Raw genomic sequence first — 6000 nt, forward strand, 5'->3', positions numbered from 1 at the left:
AAATATACTCGAAACATAACTTGATAAACCTTCAACTAAAAACTAAACCTGCAGAAAGGCAGTATAAATCTAATATATTATAAATAAAACCCTCGTCGTTTTCTAATATATATTCGGGCGTTAAATCGCGATTCGCAGCTAGCGACAAGTCGTTAGCTCAAACCTGCCTTTTATAGAAGTTTTTAAATATTAGCTTGAATTAAATAACTACAGAAAGTTTAGTTTGTTCAACTAACTATAATATTGCAGCTCTAGCCAGATCGTTGGGATGAGGTCGCTAGTCCATAAGCTTCTATCTTTTTTTCTTTTGTATTAAAAATAACAATAACAGACCCTATAACAATCTTGCTGACAAATTTATTTATTTACAAGATTAATTATTATACAAACTAAAGGTGCTGAGTGCGACTCGACAGTTAACTAGATGCTGCTTAGTATGTGATAATAGTCTAAAAACTTAATTAATAACTTAACGTTATTATGGGTAAGTGCGGTGAGAAACGCATTTAATTGAATAAAGCAATGCGCCTAATAAAAATTATTTTAAGCTACTGCAATAATTCTTTGCTCTAAACAATTCGTTTGGCCATTTATTATTAGGCACTAAGCTGTCGAAATATTTGAAATAATTGGCCAACACAATTTCTTGAATATTTTTATGAGACAACAATTTGCTGTTGCCATTTACGCAATATAAATTGTTTTATAACATTTGCAGCACATAAATCAGTTTTTACCTTAATATTTTCGTATTTTTGCGTAGTTTTATTAAAAATTGCAGAGTGCAGAGCAAAATATTTGTGCCCTAGGCGTTGCGTTTGTTTATGTTGGGGCAAAAGGGGGGCGGGGTTAGGGGGCTAAATCATGAGAACGAGCTGAGCAAGCTGAGGCTTAACGCTAGTGTTAGCCAGCAGAGTGGCAATGGCCAAAAGCAAATCGAGGCACAACTAAACGATTTACTAGTGGCGTGTACAGACGCCCAAGGGTGGAGTGGGGTGTGGGTAGGGGGCACGAGTTGCTGCCAACAGCTGTGGTTGCTTCTGCTGCTGCTGCTGCCTTCAAGCTTGGGCGACTATTGCTCTAGCACTTGCTGTTGTTCTTCTGCTGCTGCCTGCCGCTTGCTCTTGTTGTTTTTGTTGTTGGGCGTTTTTGTGCAGTGCGTCGCTCTGCCCGCTGCCCCGCTGCACGCCGCTTGCCGCTTGGTGCTGCTTGCGTTACCAGCTGCAGCTATTTGCAACAAAATGGAATGGAATATGGGTCAAAGTGCAGTTGAATGTCCTGAACATCCGCAATGCTGTAGTTTGACTTTTTCAACAAAGTGTGTGTGCGTGTGTGTAAAAAGGCCTCGGCACTCTATATATGTGTGTGTGTGTGTCTGTGTGTGTGTGTGTTGGTATGCATGGGAATTGCATTCAGGAATATTTTACGTTTTACGTTACATTTGCCATGTGAGCTCAATATATGTGTAAGCATTTGCATGTGTGTGTGTGGACTTTACGTTACTTATACGTAGCCGTTTTTTAGGCGCTCTCGCTATGCCTGGGATTTTGCGATTTGCTGCTCAACACAAAAGTTGTGTAGCCTGTCAGCCTGATTCAGTCTGAGCCCCGATCTGTCTGTCTGGATCGCTCCCAGGCCTACAAAATCGAAATGTATGCGCAGCTTTAACTTCTGGGCCCCTGGCCTTCAATTAGTACAAACAAATTTGCTTGTTTTTTTTATATATTTTGCAGCAGCAACAGCAAATTGGCCACGACATGTGCAGCATGTTGCAAGTTGGCCTTTGATCAAATAGCAAAGACTACAAATTAGACAGAACTTTGCCGCCGCCGTTGCCGCCAGCTGGACGATGCGCTACTCGTTCCGTTGCGAGTCTTCGAAAAGTTTCCACGGGTAATTTTAAAGATTTGTTGTGCCGCAATCCATTAGCCCAGCAACGAAAAAGGGACGCAGCAGTCAATTGCCATGAACTGCTAAAGTACGTGCAACGTGCCTAAAAGTATATGCGACTTGACAGACGATTTTGGCCATTGGCCGACCGTTAGCTGCCTGCCACTAAAATGCGCCATAAATAAGCAAAGCTAAATGAATAGTTGTTTGGCTGCTGCTGCTGCTGCTTACAGTTGCCTGCACAAACAAGCGCATAAATTTAAGAGCTGACCCCTCTTTCCATTTCAATATGTCGCTAAGGCATAATGAAGTGCCCGGCGACAGGACGATTTGATATTAAGTGGCACGAACATTGCTTTGATCGCAAAATGATTCCTTTTGCCTTCTCCTTGGGTCAGGTACTAAATTCCAGACAGTCAATGCGAGTTACATTTTATTTACCGTTTCGGTTGTAAAACATATTGGACTAGACAATTGTCTGTTTGACTCAACTGCTTGCCAAATCAATTATGTGCATTAGTTTTTTTTCTACTTACAGGCTAAAGAGTTAAGCCACACTCACACTAGCGAATAAGCTCATGTAAGTCTGCTATTAATTTATATTTTATAGCAAGCAAATCAATATGCAGTGCAGCTTAACCTTCGGCCACAAACTTGCAGCAAAACTTTTGCGTTAAGCTGCAAGAATTGTGGATCAAGTTGTTGGTCAGTTGTTGTTGTTGTTGTTGCCAAGCCATATGCAACGGATTAAAAGTCGATTTGACTGAGATTTGAGTGTGTGTGAGTGTGTGTGTGTGTGGGTGTGCGGAAGATTTATTGTGGCCAAGGCAGCCAATTAAAAGGCAGTCAATGAAAGGGCCAAGACAGATTTGGAGTCAGTGGTGCTGAGAAGTTTTTAGTGCTCTGCAATTACGCATACGCAGTGTAAGCCACACCAGTGGATATGAGTTGTAATTTGCAGCAAGCCCAGCCAGCTGTCAGCAACTTTATTTTGGTATACACTTTACGCTGTGCAAAGGGTATGCTAAAGTTGCTCAACTGTATGTAATGAGCGCAAGTCGAAAAGTTGTATAAGCTGAGTAATAAATCAAGAAAATGACTTACACTAATCGATTAAAATAAACTCAATAAGAATTGTGATAACTAAATAAAGCCCAGTACATATAATTTTAATAACGAATTGAATGCAATAATGAATAGTAATTTAAAATTATTCAAAATAATTTAATTAAATCAGATTAATTGAATTTTTTGCTAAAATTGTTTCAATTCTTATTGTTTCATTTTATTTGTTGGATTATTGTCATACAAAAGAAATATAAATTTTGAATAAAAATGTGAAAAACTAAAGCTTGCCATCATGGCGTAAAGAAAAAAACAAGAAAAATCTTAAATACAACTGCTGCTGGTAATTAAAATTATAAATAATAATAAAAAAAATTATACGATTATATATAATTTATATACAATATTATAATATTATTATATTTATATAAATATTATTTAAAATTCGAATTTCGAATCACTTTAATCATTATATTAAATTTTAAAGCAAAATAATCTATTTACTAAGGGTTAATATTAGCTATAATTATTTAATAGGCAGGATTAAGAGCTGAAGTAGGCAAAGTGTAAAGTAAACTGAGTCCAAAATTTATAAATGTTTATCAATACTAGTGAACTTTTATTTAACAGCAGCTCAACTAAGTAGAAATTGTAACATCTAAAATAACATAAAAGTACAAGTTTGTTTTTACTGAAACAAATCTGAGCTGATTTTAGGGAAACTCTGCTCTATTTTGAACCTGAAATTGTTAAAGTTTTTATTAGCTTGATATGTCTGCTTGGGAAAGAATGTGTTAAAGTCGACTGCGTACAACTTTAGCTATGGCGCTTCATTTTTTTTTTTTTCTCGTTGTTGTATGACAGCACGTGTAACGGTAACGGGGCAAGCTGCCGTGGCAAGCGGCTTACGGCAGTTACTTTGCACCTTTTAGGCGGCTTATGACCAGCGAAAAAGAAGCCACGCCAATGCCAGCGTTATAGCCACAGCCACAGGCACAGGCAGAGGCAGAGGCACAGGCAGAGCAAATGCAGCAAGTCAAAGTCAGCACAGGGACGTGGCAAGGGGCACGCGTTGCAACGTTGGGCCGCAGGCTTTGAAGCCAACTTGCAGCACTTTAAGCTACGCTGAGTAATTGCGCGCAAAAAATGCGCAAATTGAGCGCAAGACCTCGAACAGAAGCCACTGCCAGGCCACCAGCTTGCTGCCCCCCTGCCCCCCGCTCGCTGCCACAATGCTGGCAAAACTTAGTTCTCGAGTGTGTTTACTTTACGAGTTGCGTTTTGGCGTTTTGCGTGCGAAAAGTTTTACTTACGACTTGCATAAATGCAGTCATTGCAGTCAGGCTACTGCTTCATACTTTTTGTTGGCCTCGCATTTTGGTTGTGTTCTCGGTTTTCTCTACCTCCCTCTCCCTCTCTCTCTCTGTGTGTGTGTGCGTGTTTGCGTTGTCTCTGTTGCGCTGGAGCGCCAAGAGATTGGCATGTAAAATATGCTAAAAGCCATTGCCATTCAGTGCAGTTTCGCCGATCAGTAATGCCAAATGTGGGCTGGGGTGGGGTGGGGTGTTGTGGCAGGCAGAGCCATCAAGGCGACGCTTTGTCGCGTTGTCAGATTTGTCAAATAGCGAGTGGGCTATGCCGCATGCATCATGGCAAGGCAACATTTCGCTTTAAATGCAACATTTTGTGGCAAACGTTTTAAGTGCCAGTCAGCTTAACAAAACACTTCAATTTAAATATTGAAGAGAATGTAAATAAATGCCAATAAGTTCAAAGCAAGGCTAAATTTTAATTAGTTGTAAACTAAAATATAATAATTTAGGTATGTTAGATATAGTTACAAAGAATTACGAATGCAGAAAATTATTAAAATAATATGATATTTATTAAAATCGAACAAAATAATTCCTATATTCTTTTTTTAAATTTCTCATTACTAAAAATGGCGATTACAAAATGCTTAAAAATAATTCGGCATTAATTGAGATTATTCAATATAAAAAAAACATAATTTGAAGATTCATTTCTTCAAAATTTTCTTAAAATAAACTTTGTATTATTTCACTTATTTGAATGTATTTATTGAATTATTTAATTATTATATCAAACAATTATTACTTACTTAGGTAGCCATAACAACCCGTTATGAGCTCAAAAACTCCCTCCAAGTGCCTCTGCTTTGTGCGCGTCTTCACCAATTCATAGCTCCAAGTGTGGATACATTCTCCTCCACTTGGTTCTTCCATCGGAGGCGTGGTCGTCGTCCTTCGTTGGCTTTCGCTTCGAATACCTTTATCGCTGGAGCTTCATCGTCCAAACAATTATTAGAATATTTAATAAAAATTGAAAATAATCTGAGATCTTTTCATTTGTTTTAAATAAAGTCGCAAATAATTGTGTTTCTATTTATAATGTAATTAGTTTTAATCACGAAAACATTCTTATTTTTTGTTTTATCTGCTATTTAATTTAATATTTTTGATGTATTGCTAATTATTTAATTTTTATTTTAAGCGTCATTTATTTTCATAATAATAATAATTGAAATATAATTATCTAATTAGTCATAAGGACAAATAATAATCATTAACAGCTATGACGCTAAGCATATTTAAATAGTTTGGTGCTGATTACTTTTATATCAGTCGCGCTATAATTTCTTGGCTTATTGCTGGGCTAAGAGAAAGCATCTAATTTGGCCATAAAATTCCTTTGTTAATTTTGCAATAACGAAACTAGTCAAACTATCAAAAAGTTGCACGCATAGTTTTGTGGTATATATACTGCTGGTTGGGGAGCGCCCCAAAATGGGGGTCGGGGCGGGTGGTGACAAACTTTAAAACCAAGCAAACTATTTATAAATTGCGCAAAACTTGCAACTGCAACACAAACTTAAATAGCAACAACAACAGCAAGTGAAGTAACAAAGGCAGTGGGAGTTGCAAGTTGCAAGTCGCCGCCAAAGTTGTTGCTGCTGCTGTGGCTGCGGCAATTCGTTTAAGCCGCTTTACAGTCCGGCAATTTATGTGCCATGGATACTTGGGT

This window comes from Drosophila busckii, chromosome 2R, assembly GCF_011750605.1.
Source record: "Drosophila busckii strain San Diego stock center, stock number 13000-0081.31 chromosome 2R, ASM1175060v1, whole genome shotgun sequence".
Classification (NCBI taxonomy): domain Eukaryota; kingdom Metazoa; phylum Arthropoda; class Insecta; order Diptera; family Drosophilidae; genus Drosophila; species Drosophila busckii.